The following is a 16,151-nucleotide window of genomic DNA, read 5'->3' on the forward strand; positions in this document are numbered from 1 at the left end:
TATAGATATATTTTATTATTAAAAATATCAACTGCGATGAACTGTAATACTTTCCAGAATATCAAACTTCTTACCTCATAAATAACTTATAATGTTCTTCCTTCACTTCAAGCTTGTCATGGAAACCCAACGTAACACACCCTGTATGTATCTTCTCATATATGTTACAATATTATACACTGCAAACTGATTATTGGTAAATTCAAATGCATATCACGAAAAAGTACTCAAAAGAAAATTTCATTGTTGTGGAAACTCGATGTTGAAAGTAATGAGAACGTTCCCTGCAAGTGATCGTCAATGGATATCTCTCGAATACCAGCAACGCTGGTGTTCCCCAGGGATCCATATTGTCTCCAACCCTATTTTCAATAAATATCAACGACTTATTGGAAAAAACTAAAAATCCAATATATTGCTTTGCTGACATCACACTTGTCTCGTCATTCCATTTGGATTCGAGGATATTATCGGCTACGGAGGCACATCTTCACCGGCAGCAGGAGGTTGCATATCTTAATGAGGATTTATAAATACTTTTACGAGGAATGTTCAAGTGACTTGGCACACTTGATTCCACCAAGAGCGGTACCTATTGGAAATACGCAACGAACTGTGGCTGCTCATCGTTTTTAGGTTCAACTCACTACACCTCGAACTTCACTGTTTAAGAACTATTCCATCTGGAGAACTGCGTTTATGTGTAATGAACTTCCTTGAAACGTTTTTCCAAATGGATTTAATCTCCAGCAATTCAAATCCAATATGAATCGCTACTTTCGCACATGCACCGCTCTGGGAGCGCCTTAAGGATTTTCCTGTAGTGCTTGTGTTTTGTCCTTGAAAAAAAATTTGAAATGTTGGCAAGAGAATACCAGTTTTCTTGGTGTAATTGTCCAGAAATGAATAACATATTTAGTATTGTACGAATAGAAAGAGTAATTGTCTCTGGAATGTATACCTTATATTACAATAAAACGATATTATTTTATTTATGTGTCAAATATTAATTTCAGGAAAAACAATAGTAATGAAAATATGACACCATCGAAATGAAATATATCATAAAAATATATGAAATGTAGTGTTGTTATTATTTATTGATCGAAATTCACCCTTTATGAAATTTCCATGGAATAAAAGTTTGATAAACCAGAAAATCTCTAAGTTGATTTTCTATTTTTGAAAATCAATTCTTATATATTTCTAAGCCCGACGTTACCTAGCAGTAGTTGGCTGTTAATTTTGAGAATATCACAATCGAATACCCCTTATTTCTGGTATTGTAGTTGTGTATTGAGTCAATCATACAGACAGGTTGATAGCCCCCAAAAATATATTGCATATATAAGTCTACTTTCAACATGTGGGTACTATAGCTGCAGCAATTAACTGAGTTTGAAATTTTCCCTTATTCTGAATTCAATTTCTAAATTGAAAATTTGTTGAATGCAGCATAGAGACACGGGATCCAGTTAAAAATATGTAGAACTTCAGCAAGTATAACATTTTTATTGATTAACTTTTTCCGTTTTTCATAGATAATAAAAGATATATCGTCCACAAAGATTGTAGATGATGCCGGTACTTGTTGATTTTCCACATCGTTAATATAGATTAGAAATAACATCGAGCAAAGAAAGACTCCCTGATAGATACCTAATTTATTTTTCTATTCTTTGAAGATCTTTATTTCATTGCAACATATTTGTGTCTACCATTCAAATATCATTTTATTCATTCGAATAATGTATCTTTGATACTGTATCGGTATAGTTCAATTAACAATATGAAGTGATTAACATCTTGCTGAAATCACAAAAAATCCCAACAGGGTGAGTGTGCTTTTAGGACATTTTATTGCACAACTAAGCATTTTGTCTTTTTTTTGTCTCTCTTTTTGTCTTATTGTAAAACTAATAAATGTGTAATCAAACAATTTTTGTCTCAAGTGTGTCATATGATATGCATTCTTGCATTTCTACAACAAATTCTCATTAATATTCAACTTAAAACAGTTGAAGATAGGCGTCTTCCACTCCCTAACCCTTGTTTCACGTATTCGTTATTCCGTTATTATAAACACAACCCACGGCCTATTGTCTACGGAATTTCGACCCCCTCGAAGAATCCGACACGAGAAGGGTTGAACCCTCGCGACGAATATCTTGAGGCCGACCCTGTCTTCTTGTTCCGCCGCTCTCCAGCCATGTTTGTTTACATTCGTATCTCGCTGGCTGTCAGTATTTCGGCTACTGATTTCGATATTTCTAACCCGAAAATCGACTTTATTTCTGGCAAATCGCATCTCTGTTACTTTCTCGATGAACATTTTCATCAAAACCCCGTCGAGGCCCAGCCGTTGATCCAGGTAAGAAAAGAATTTTCCACGGGATCATCTGGAAGTCTCGTACGTTGCGCAGGCGTACAAATTCGCGCCAATGCCCGGTACAGATGGCAGATGTTTTGTAACCATCGGTAAAGTGTACACGCCAGGCGATTTCGGGTTAGATTTCATGATTTTTTTGTCGCCAAACGGAAGTTCACACAACAATAAAAATCACACTACGGGATAGCGTGTACCTTACAGAATATGAATATCGATAATTCAAAGTTATCAAGTTAGCCTCGATGTTGTTTGAGCTTGTGTTTCGCGATCCTCTCTAGCCACTCTGCCGAGAACCTAGTTAGGAAACCATTTTGTTTAGTCCCGGAACATGTAGTTTTTTCCCTTTTACGTTTTACAATTTTAACAAAACTTGTTACCGAAACTTAGTGCAGTGCGTTGTACGAGGCTAGGACCAAATTGAAGGTAAGCTACGATACGTTTTTCTTTCGAAATTAACAGCCAAACGAAATGTATCATGGCGGGTTGTGGGTAGGGTAGGCGATTGTTTCGGTGGCATTTAAACCATCTCAGCAGACCGGTAAATTGAATTTCGGCAATTATCAAGATTTTACATACTTTCTAAATCCATTATCGATTATTTCGACGTCTAGTCGGCTTACCTTCGCCTTAGTTACGGCTCTCAAAATCGGTATGTTCTAAAACTGACCCTTCCGTTGCATTCCAACGGTTTTTAAAATTATCTAGCTCGTTCTTGGCTCTATTTGTGTATCGTTATTTCGTTATCGTAGGGGAGGGTTTTCTGTAATGAAATCTCAGGCCCATTAAAGGCCTCGCCAGGTAACGGGAATGTAAACGGCCCGATTAGAATATCAATATCGCCTTGACAAAAAAGTGAAGGTAACCAAAAAGTGGTCGAATCATTTCTAATTTTAGGGATTCAGCGGGGCATATGGGCGATATCAAAAGTGCTTTTTCAAATTCTAATATGGATTCTACTTCCATGTGTTTGCTGAGGAAATTATGCCATGTGTAGTCGACCTCATACGTTATTACATTATCTAGTGTGTGTGTGCTAAACTCAATGCATACTTATCGCAGTTGCACGAGGATATAACCAATAAAACTGCAAACACCACGTTGATTTTTCAGCCGATGAATTCCTGAAACGCTGAGAATTTGCTAAACTGGGGTTTTATCTAGTCGGTTGTGTTCTACAGGCCCCCCTTGAAAAGTACGTCGTTCGAGCAGGTTAAGGTCGTGAAAAGTGCTGCGATGTGGCTACATTTTGACGTTTTTGACAGTTCTCTTCATGGGAAGAAAGATAACTGTTTTAGTGCTTATTTTGACGGTTACCGCAAATGTCTGTTCAGACTCAAAAATGCAGTTCTTTAGTCATTTCTTTCAAATTGTATAAACAATTGAACAATTGTCGATTTGATAACATTTTTTTAGCATATGTGGATAGGATCAGATTTTCAATATTGACATATCGAAACAATAAACTTTCAGTGACACTTTTATTTACTCCATAATGAAAATAATGTAAACGAATTAGAAGATTTATACGGAGCTATCCATGAATTTCTTCATATGCTAAAGGAGGGGGGGATATGTCAAATTTGTGGCAAAATGTGCCAGATTATGTGGTAAATTTGATAGCAAGGCATGTTTATTTTTTTTTATTTCAGGTGATTATTATTTTAGCTCATGTATTTCTAAAAAAAGACAATTGAATATTTGTTTACAAGTAGTTAGTTTTTCAAAAAAGACTATTTTGTTTTTACCTCTCATGTTTGTATTTGATCTGTTATTTCTCTTTTTTCATTGATCACTAATGCTAATTTAAAAGGTGTATCGATGCACAGTTTGGAAAATCAAATGAAATAAAATTCAGTATCTCAATTAATACTAAAATTTATAACTACATTGGCCCACTTTCGAATAATTACAAACCCCAATTTTAAATAGGAAATGAAGACCCCTGTTGATCTAACAGAACAGAATACATTAGTTATGGATTTTCATCAATTATCGGCCAACTCTATCATAGAACCACATTGGATTGTTCATTTTTTATAGACCATAATTTTAGGTTAGTTTTGGTTCACTTTACACTCCTATTTCAACCAGTGCGGTTTCAGCCACGAATTGGCGAAATTTACCGCTAACGGAAAGGAGTAGTGACTCAAGCCACCATTGGTTGTTGAAATTCATGGCTAGCCATACATTTTGTCTTCCAGGACATTCTTTCAGGACATTTGTCTTTCAGGAAATTCGTCCTTTAGGACTTTCGTTGCTAGTTACGAAATCACTAAAGAAAAATCCAACTATACCCGTAAATAAAATAATTGATATTAATGTTATTTTCACAATTTACATTTTTTATATATTTTCAATAAAATAAATATCAATTCGAACAACAACGACACGAAACACACACATAACTTCCACCCCCTACAACGTGTTGAAAAAACAGTGGGTTTTGCAAATCGAAATCTATTTTGAGATTAGAATTTCGAATAATTTGAGGCTTATATAAGGCCATCTCAAGAATTTCTTCTTCTTGTTTCAGTAGAATATTCCGATGATTGGTAAATGCGTAATTTTTTTTTGATAATCTTTAAGTTTGGAAATCGAATTATAATGAAAATTTAAGACTCACAAGTCTTTTATTTAGAAGCGATTCAGAAGCATTACTTTCAGTAAAAGTTTCATTCATGTACTGATCAGATTCATTTGAAATAACAGTATTTGATTTATAAGGGGCCGTCCATAAATTTCCTCACACGTGATACATTTTTTTTAAATTTTAGATCATTATTTCAGTCCACCGTCAAAAAGTTAAAAGCATTACTTTTAGTGAAAGTTTTATTCATGTAATGATCAGAAAGTTTTTCTTTCGTATTCAGAGGAAACGGTCAAATTTCGGATATGCAGTTGGTTAGTACCTCGTCCACTAGATGGAGTGACATTTTGTTGTTCGCTTCAACTTAGGAAGAGGAATGAAATACTATCCATTAGCCACTATCTTGCACTGATGAGTGGCTAATGAGCCCGAAACCGATCTGCAAGTGTGCCCATTCCAAAATTGAGGGTCGACTCTTTCAGTTGCATATGCAGGATATTTTCTATGAAGATTCCTGCACTGACGCCTATTGGATATAATCCAACGCCCTTCGTGGTATTAGCCAGGGGAGTAGTTGTTTTCTGACAGGCGTCAGTCCATTTAATCTACTGTGTAGGTATATTCGAGACTGGCTTAAACGTTTAAAGTTCATTTCTTTAGATAACAGTATTTGATTTATAAGGGGCCGTCCATAAATTTCGTCACGTCACAGGCCATTAACCAAGCATAGCCCCACATTGAAAATAACACTAACACCTTCAAACCACTCACATATACAAGAAATTCATCGGATAACATGAAAAGACTAACAAAAGAGAACATTAACATATAAGACTGGTAACTCCTTGGGTAGACATAAAGAACAAGTCGAAAAGGGGTTAGGTTATGTTAGGTTAGGTCTGAAGTGAGTGGGTCTATTCGACCCTCCACCGCAACCCGCAAGGGTTTATTGTGGCTCACACCTATACACACTTGACCAAATAAACCCAGCTTCTTAACGAAGCCGATTAGTTTGTATGGTGAGTGGTCTTTCAGGTCAGATGGTTAGGATACGGCTCTGCCGAACTCTAAAAACCTGATTCGGCCCTCAGCGGGGCAGGCACAAAGTATATGCTCTGCTGTTTCATAATTTTCTAAACAAAGGCGACACACACTGTCTTCCGACAGTCCGAATCTCTGCATATGATGATTCAAGTGACAGTGACCTGTAAGAAGGCCTGTTAGACATCGTAGTTCATCCCTACTGTAGTCCAACAACTGTTTGGTATCAAACTTCGAAGGGTGAACTAGGAGTAAGCCAATCCTGGAAGATTCTGCCAGAAGTCCATAAATCTTCTTGCCATCCAGGTGTTCAATGTTTGTTTGGCTAAGCCTAAAGCGATGCCAATGACAGGTTCTGGTGCAATGAAGCTGTTTGCAGCACCCTCCTTTGCAAGGGAGTCACCAGCCTCATTGCCTTCCAGGCCAGTATGGCCAGGAATCCAGACCAGAGACAATCTGTTTAGTCTTCCTATCGAGGAGAGTCGTTTTTGGCAATTTGCTACCAATTTAGACGTTGCTTGGTAGGAGCGAAGAGCTTCCAACGCCGCTTGACTGTCCGAGAATATTTTTATTGACTTGTGTATGAGGTTGAATTTTTCCGATCTCTCCGCACACAATTCAGTAGCGAAAATTTTCGCTTGAAATACAGTCCTATAAGTTCCTAGGCAGGTACATATCCATGTCCTGGGTTTGCAACTGAAAACATCTGCACCAGAACCGGTAGGTGTTCTTGATCCATTTGTGAACCAAAAACTATCTGCAACAACTATCTCTCCAGAAAAATGTGGAGAGGAGGTAGGTCAAAAAGAGACAAAGATAACAAATGATTTATATGGGAAGAACTTCAAGAAATTTCAAAACTAGAATCGTCGAACATGAAGGAAGTTTTAAGCTGAAGAAAACTAATTCCGTCCACCTATGCTTGGCCCTTTTTGGAGAATAAACAAGATTTCAATATGGACTACGACATATTACATACAGAAAATGATGGACTAAAAGTAAACCTGCTAGAATCTCTAGAAATCAATAAACGCAAAATTCATATTTCCTTTGAAACAACCAACGGGAAGTTATTCATTCACCATTACGTAAACTTGTTCTCATAAAATGTCATTAACATATTAACTGTTTTTCCAGAGATAATATTTATTATACCTAATTATTTATTCAAAATCTACCTGTTTTACTAGAATCAATCATTTATCTATATTTATGAGTTTTGTTATTAACTTCTGTTACATAGAATAGTTTGATTTTGTATTTATATTTAAGTTTGCAGAACCCAATTATAGAAAGAAAACAGTTTGTTGAATTACTTAATGATTTTCCATGTGTTGTCTTTTTTTAAATTAGTGAGTTCATCAAGTTGGCAAAACCAAATCGAAATCTTTCACTTTTCTGAAATTTTTAATTTGCAACAACTTTTTGTTCATTTTAGGCTCTTTAATTACATTATTGAAAACCACAATTCAAATAAGATGCAGAAATACTTCACTTGAATTGAATATTTTGGTGGTATTTGAGCCCAAACGGTAAAAAGAAAATCTTTTTTGATACAATTTTGAAGCTAGAGAAAATAGGAATTTTAAAAATTTTTCTTTAGTTTCAGTCGAGTTTATAATTTTTTCATGCCTGACATTTCTTGTAGATGAGCAATGAATTAGGTTTAACCTGTTTATGTTCATGAAACATTTTTGGATTGTTTGTAGAATTTCAATCAGAAAAATTTCAAAACGTTTGATACTTGTGTTGTGATCATATTACAAATATTTTGAAAATTATAGATTTTCCAACACATGAGAACCCTTTTCATAAATGAATTCCATTTTCAGTACCATTTTTAAGAATCGTATGAAAATAAAACTAGTTAATGTACCGGAGTGTTTTGTCTTAAAACAAAAAATTGATGAAAAGGTAAAATAATTAGGTAATCTTGTAACAAAAAAACAATTAATTCAAATTGCCTAATAGTTTCAGAAAATAATCCAAATTTCTTGATAAAGTGACATAACTTTCTCAATACTCAGTTTGGAATATCAGTCTTCTTAATGAATACCATAGATTAAAAATTAATCACCTTGACAGTGTTGCCAAACTTTCAGTTTTTCAGTAAACATTATCAACTTTATGAATGGACTGACCCATGATAATCTGTTTTTCTGTTTTGCCGTTAACCAGCTGTCGCACCCCTACGAACGACAACCCTCAGAAGCCGAAACTTGTGCGAGCTAAGGATTAACGAGGTCTTACCTTTTAACGTGTGATTCATAATTGAGCAATTTTCATAATTTCCATTGCGAGACATAGTTCGCAAACAGCGTAGCTTCTTTCTACCGAGGACTCTACGGTGTTAGCGAAATAAAAAAAGTTTCTAAAATTGTTTAAAAATCATCATGGATATTACCAACTTTATTTCAGAATGATTACCTTATAAGATATTTTTTCCATAGTAAGTCATCTCCATCTTCATTACATACCCAGCAAGTTGGTATTTTCCTGTTGAATTTCAATATTGGCATGTCCCAGACGACTGTAAATAAAATGAGGAGGACGGTCAAGCGAGGCGGTGAAAAAATTCATTGTCGACAGAGCAGCTTTGTTATCTATTATTTTAATAGCTCATTTAATAGAAGATGTTGAGAGTGCATTGTGGAGTAAGTATTTCATCAGTTCGCCTAATATATTATAAATTGATTTGAAATCCCTGAAAAAAATTAAAAAGATTACCCGAAAGTAACAATTTTATTAAACAAAAAAGTGAAATTACAAAGAATTAACATATAAGCAAAAACCAAAAAATAAAAAATTGAAATATTAATCAAAAAGCTGAAAATTAAAAAAAATATCACCCGAAGACGATTGTGGATACTAACAATCGAAACGTTGTGACGTAACTTGGTTTGAAATCTTTTATTTTTTAATTTTCATGTTTTTGTTAATATTTTTCAATATAATTTTTTAATTTTCAGCTTTTTGATTATTATTTCAATTTTTTATTTTTTAGTTGTTGCTTTAATGTTAATTTTTTGTAATTTCAGTTTTTTGTTTAATAAAATTGTTATTTTCAAAAAATCTTTTTAATTTTTCTCAGGGATTTCAAATCAATTTATAATATATTAGGCAATGGAAGTCCGAACTGATGAAATACACCACGAAACAATGTCAACCACCTTCAAACAAACGTGGGGCATAGTGTTCAGAACAATGTCGGTCAAAAGTGTATTATCAATTTGATTGGGTCAGAAAAGTTGCTCAAGTTATCTACCTCCCATTCTTCGACAATAAACAAGTCACTAATGAGAAATACAATCATTGTTTGTCTATTTGAGTTGTCCTCCAGATTATGTAGTTGTTTACATGATCATGTTCAAAAAATCTAACTATATCAGATCAGGAAACCTTGGCGGCCATCCAATGATATTTGTCTTTTTTAACAGATTATCATCGGCGTGGGAACCTGATTTCAAAGGGTTGAAAAAATTTGAAATCAACCTTTTTTCGGAAAATAATTGGTGGTGAACTCTGTATATGAAATAAATAGTACCACATTGTTTTTGAAATGAAATTTAGTAGTGGAAAAGAATCCTGATGGCACATTTCTTATCGTTTGTAAGGCTTCAGGAGGGGTTGGGTGGGGGTAATTACTCTAAATGACAGAATAACTCAATTTTTAATGGTAGCACAAATTTCGCTAATTATATCTCTAAGTTCCCGTATTGTCCTAGGTTGCGTAAAATAAACTTTTGATTTGATATAGCCCCAATGGCAACAATCGAGAGGAGTAAAATCCAGTGAATGAGCAGGCCGTTTGAACGGACCGTGCCAGTCCAATTGAAGGAACTACCATGTAGGGAAATGACGTGGAAATTTCTGATTCTTATCACGAATAAGATTCGTTATTTAATCTACTGAAATCATGTCTTCAATTGAAACTATGTCGGTGAATTGGTCTAGCAAACTTGCTGAATCATTCGAAATGAAGGTTTCGTAGCTCGATGTTTTCTTCAAAAACTGAAACATCATTATTTTCATTCGATAGAGCATACCAGAAAACCTACCGTTTGGTATCATAATTAGAACTTATTAACTGTCAATTCATGGAATGAACAAAATTATTTGTTAACATTTTTCCATAATCGTCTTAATGGGGTAAAATATTTATAAATACATGTTGTCATAATTGACATTGAAATTATTACCTTTGAATGGCAAAAACAGTAAAGAAGCAAGGTAGACATTCTTTGTATCTTATCCAGGATATAATGTAAAATAATTTCTTTTCTGTTTAATACCTCGACTAACACTGAATTTGAACTGGTGAATCATTAAAATCGATCGTTGTGAAAATTCTATTTTATCATTCAATCCGTACATGATTTATCACATCCTTGACAAAAAACTATTCAAACAAGCCGTTGAACAACTATATCCTCATATCGAAGATCTCTGTTAAAAAATCTGTTCAAAATCTGTTTTTTCCGTTAATCAGCTGTCGCACCCCTACGAACGACAACCCTCAGAAGACGAAACTTGTGCGAACTTCTAGGGTGTGATTCCTAACACAGGTTGTACGATAGATAGGTATATAAAAAATAAACTCAACATCGACAAGGTCAACAATTCGGGTTTCTACAAGCTGAAATGTGGCTCATTTCCAAAAGTGTATATTGGAAGAACATCTAGAAATGTCAAAACTAGAGTCTCAGGTACATAAGTTTTGAATTAAAGAAAACCAATTCAACCTAAGCATGCCGAAATTTAGAAAATAACTTCGACTTCAACATATACTACGACGTACTTCAAATAGATAATAAATGACGAAAATTAAACCTTCTGGAATCCCTGGAAATTAATAAACGTCAACAATTAAATTTCCTTTTGAACGACCAACAAGAAGTTACTTTTTAATGAAAAATTTATTATAAATGAAATCGAATCATAAGTCACATTAGTAAAATTATCTGTTCACTAATTGGTAATGTCTATTAATTGATAATACCCTAGGTTAGAAAAAACAATAATTCCAACTTCGACAAAAATAAAATCGGGTTTCTACAGACTAAAATGTGGCTCGTGTCCGAAAGTTCATATTGGAAGAGCATCTAGAAATTACAAAACCAGATCCTTCGAACTTATATGTAAGTTTTGAATTGAAGAAAACTTAATTCAAACTATACAATATGCTATAAAAAAACTACAATTTTCACATAAACTATGAAGTACAACATACAGGCACACATTTCCCTTTTTTCAAGGAAAAAACACAAACACTATAGAAAAATCATAAAGGCGTTCTAAGAGCGGTGCGAAAGTAGCAATTAACATTGGATTTGAATTGCTGGAGATTAAATCCATTTGGAGAAACGTTTTCGGGAAGTTCATTCCACATAAGCGCAGTTTTCTAAATGAAAGAGTTCTTATACAGTGAAGTTCGAGGTTTACTGAGTTGAACCTAAAAACGATGAGCAGTCACTATGGGTCGCGTATTTCTGATATGTACCGCTCTTGGTGGAGCGGTACCTAGTCACTTGAATACTTCCCGTGAAAGTATTTATAGAAGAGACAAATCCTCAACTTCTCTTCGATGTTTCATGTCACGGTTGCAAATGATGTTCGAATCTCAGGCGAATGGCAGTTTTCTGGATGGAATCCGGGAGCTTCAGGGTATGCTTATGGGTGGAGCTCCATACCTGAGAACAATACTCCAAAAGATCTGATCTGAGCTTTAAAAAGCATCAAAAGTTGCTGAGTTGTGTACAGTTTTCTAGTTCGGAACAGTGTTCCAAGCTTTTGAGAAGCAGCCTTTGCAATTCCAGCAATATGATTGTGCCATTACATATTGGTGTCCATTTTAACCCACAACAAACTTTTCGAAGCAGAAAGCGGAATTGTCTGACCTGACATTATTATATCCGGTTCGGAGACATTTATCTTTTTGGAGAAAACCGATGCCTGTGTTTTTGTGGTACTGAATTGAATCACGTCTAGATTCTCATTAAGATTATTACTTAGTTCGATCTGAGAATTATTAATATACCACTTACAATGTGAAAAATATTATGTATGTTTCTTTGACTAATCTTTATCTTCAATTTGAACTGTGATTTATTAATTTAGTGATGGCAATGTTTATATTTCTTGTAACGTAGGTGCATTTGAAAGTAATCAATGTTTTTTTTTGTGTTTGTTCTGATTTGCCATTGAGTAGTCTGTATTTGGGTTAGGTGGAAGAACAGATGTCAGTCTGTACCTTCCGGTGCCGATTGTCATACTGAATCTTGCCCATTTTCTTTTTTTTAGTTCACATGTATGAATAAAATACCTTTATTATTATTATATGCAACCTCTTGCTGCCGGTGAAGATGTACATCCGCAGCAGATATCCTGGAATCCAAATGGAATAACGAGGCAAGTGTGCTGTCGTCAGCAAAGCAATATATTGGATTCTCCGTTTTTTTCAATAAGTCGTTAATATACAATAAAAAGAGAGTTGGAGACTAAATGGATCCCTAGAGAACACCATCGTTTATGGTAAAAGTATTCGACGGCCACTTGCAGGGAACGTTTTTTCAGGAAGCTGGACAGCCATACACAAAAATGATCCAACAAGCCATAGCATCGAAGTCTGGCCAGCAAACCCTCGTGCCACACACTGTCAATGGCTATAGAAATATCAAGCGCAATAGCTCGTTACTCCATGTTTCTCGATTGCGTTATTCCAAATATGGGTGACATACGATAGAAGGTCGCCTGTTGATCTTTGTTTCCGAAAGCTATATTTTATATGGTGGTTTACGGCTCTCTCCATGATTTTTGATCACTGATAGCTGGTCTATTGTTATTTGGAAGATTTTTCTTACCTTTTTAAGGAATAGGCTAAACGCGAGCAATCTTCCAACAAGAAGGAAAAAACCCCTTCCTTGTAAGACAAGTTGAAGAATCTGCAAATTACTGGTGCGAGTTCATTTGCGCACTTTTTAAATGCGATGACGGGACTTGTTGACGCCTTGTTGATATTGAGTTGTTCCAAAATTCGCATGACTAGACGTCAAAAAGTAATTTCCGACATTGTGGATTCTAGTGGGTGGTGCCTTTCCCAGATAATCGACTGTGGAATGAGACTAAAGTTGCTCATGTAGTGTTGACAATGATTTTCATCAGCTTTGTACCTGGGAGCCTACCTGTTCTTATAACCACCTGTTTACCAATCGGTAATCTCTAGTAGTTAATTAACTTGGGTAATTTCTATAAATTTCATTGTGAATTGTGAATTGTAGAGTACCTGTCCTACTGAAGAAACTACTGTTGAAATTGGAAATAAGTTCTATATTGAGAAGATCTGTAATTATTATCATGTATAGTGTTATTGAATTTCACGTAGTAACGGGTCATTCTATTCAAAATGTCGTATCATCAATTGATGAACTTTTTTATCACTTCGTAAAATTTAAATTAAAAAAATATTGACAATATGTGGGCTTAATTTTCTCAGATCACCCTGTAAATACACAGCATTGTTTATGGATCAAGAACGATGCGTTAAATAGGCATAAAAGTTACTTATGCACCTTAAATTATAATAACATTAAACATTATGTAGTATTTCGATGGATTTGGGTCAGCTCTCTGCGAGACATTTATATGGTAGTTGAATCATCATTGTGTACGAACGTGGGTGATTTTATATTGTCGCTGATGAATAAATGAAAGCATCAAAATTGAGAGATTTTTCGAGGTATGAGTTGAACAGAACAAATAACGTAATCGAATAACTGAAAAATATTTTTCCGCTTTGAGAAAGAGGTCAGTTTTTCTTGCTATCGCTTCACTTTTGACAATATTGTTAGAGGTAGACTTTGATAGAATAAAAATGAACGCTAATTTTATTTCACATCTTCTATTAGAACCGTTTATGTCATGGAAAGTTTTTAGGAAGTTTTTCTTTGCTTAACAGGATTCGACATAATGTTATTTGTAAAAATTTATAGGAAGTGTATTTGACCACTGTTAGGAATTGCTCGTTGATCCTAGGCTCGGCCAAGTTTAGAATTCTGAACAGCTTCATTCTACAGTTGATAATAAATTATAGTTTGAAAAAACAGAAAAAAACACGCTTCAATAGCAACACAAACTATCAAATAAAAAATAATTCAAAACTTATTCCAGATTGTGTTCAACATCGATAATAAGTCCTATGGTTTGAATTGTGTGCGTTGAGATTGGAAGAATCCAATCTCATACACAAGTCAAAAAAATATTCTCGGACAGTCAAGCGGCGTTAGAAGCTCTTCGTTCCTACCGACCAACGTCTAAATTGGTAGCAAATTGCCCAAAACGATACTCCTCGATAGGAAGACTCAACAGATTGTTTCTGGTCTGGATTCCCGGCCATACTGACCTGGAAAGCAATGAGGCTGCTGACTGCCTTGCCAAAGAGGGTACTGCAAGGAGCTTCATCGGACCAGAATTGGTATTGCTTTGGCTTTGCCAAACAAAGATTGAACACTTGGATGGCAATAAGATTCATGGACTTCTGGCAGAATATTCCAGGATTGGCTCACTCCAAGGCGTTTATTCACCCTTCGGAGCTTGATACCAAACAGTTGTTGGACTACAGTAGGGATGAACTATGATGTCTAACAGGCCTTCTTACAGGTCACTGTCATTTGAATCATTATATGCAGAGACTCGGACTGTCATAAGAGTGTATGTCGCCTCTGTTATTTGGTCGAGTGTGAACCACAATAAACCCTTGCGGGTTGCGGTGGAGCGTCGAAAAGACCCTCCACCCTTTAAATAAGCCTGAAATCAAAATAAATCTATTTACGAAACCATGTTGTTATTGAAAAGCGTGGGACGCTTTAAATTATATTTTTATTATGGTTTCAATCTGGCAAATAGCTCCTAACCAAGTATTTTTTACAATAGATATTTAGCACCCTACGCTTTTTTACAACAAAATTAGTCATTAGTTACATCAAGCCATAGGACTTATTATCGATGTCTTAAATTAGTTTCGAATTATTTTATATTTTTTAGTTTGTTTTGCTATTAAAGTCTGTAAACTGTTATTTATTTTCCAGTTTTCAGTTTGGCCTGCTATATCAAGCCCATTTGTTTTAATATGAAATATATACGCATGCGCAGACAGTGTGGTTGTCTCACTTGTATATTTGGAAAAAAAAAATAGTTTTTGTTAATTTGTAGAGGAGTGTCAATTACGACTTTTGAAATAGAAAAATTTGTTTAACTAGATATTTGAACATTTGAAATATACAGGGTGAGTCAACAAGATAGCCTCGGTCCATTGCTATCAGAGGAAACAATTTTTCGAACTGCTCAATTTTTTGCAGTCATATCGATAAATACTGTTTCTTGAAATTATTTTCTCGCATACTGGGTGATTCAGCCGAGCCTGGCCAACCAAAGTTATATTTTTTCAAATAGAACACCCAGTATATGAATACGTTATTCGAATCTATATTTTTTATCTCTAAGGAATTTTTGTTTTCGAATGTGCATTGCGGTATTGCCAAGTTATTCCAGAAAACCCTATATTGCAGACAATATTTTTTTTAATTCACCACCCGCATGTCTACAACAATTAAGTGGATTTTTTGAGAACAGTTAGTCAACATCACTATGATAATTTCTGGAATCTCAACTTTCGGAAACAATATATAGGGTGCTCGATAAGACAGGTCAAGTTTCATTCATTATCAAACAGACATAATTCAACTTTTTCAAATGGAACACCCTGTATTTTTTCATTTTTATGAAATGTTTCGACATTTCACTACATTTTTCATCAAAGGTATCCTATAGGAAAAATTATACTCCTAATGACTACCGGCAGTGTTGCCAAACTTTCAGTTTCTCAGTGAACATAACCAATTTCATTTGAAAATTATTACCTTACTAGCGGGCCGCCCCTGCTCCGCACGGGTGCAATGCTATTAGTAAATATACATATAAACACCTTCGATATCTGCTAATCATAAAGTGCTATAGGGCGAAGCTTGGACTTCGACACGCTATTTATAGGCACGCGCCGCCGGCCCCCCTGACCGGAATTCCCGTAACCGCTATTTCTTCAAAAATATTCATTTAAATTACATGCTGTACAGGGCAGTA

The 16,151-nt window shown here is 35.0% G+C and overlaps 1 protein-coding gene across 3 annotated transcripts in view; it reads left to right on the plus strand.

Annotated features, from left to right (window-relative positions):
- Positions 1 to 2,216: 2,216 nt before the first annotated feature.
- The window catches only part of LOC111517714 (uncharacterized), a 69,178-nt gene continuing 55,243 nt past the window's right edge, over positions 2,217 to 16,151 (plus strand). For 2 of the 3 annotated variants that reach the window (XM_023173959.2, XM_023173961.2), the window contains exon 1: positions 2,422 to 2,812. The gene's annotated coding sequence lies outside the window, so the exon portion shown is untranslated. Of the gene's footprint in view, positions 2,372 to 2,421; positions 2,813 to 16,151 lie in introns of those variants that run through there. The other variant, XM_023173960.2, reaches the window with a different exon arrangement.

The sequence above is a fragment of the Leptinotarsa decemlineata genome, unplaced genomic scaffold, assembly GCF_025532065.1.
Source record: "Leptinotarsa decemlineata unplaced genomic scaffold, Ldec_3_MD MMD2_tig00000882_RagTag_RagTag, whole genome shotgun sequence".
NCBI classification, from domain to species: Eukaryota; Metazoa; Arthropoda; class Insecta; order Coleoptera; family Chrysomelidae; genus Leptinotarsa; species Leptinotarsa decemlineata.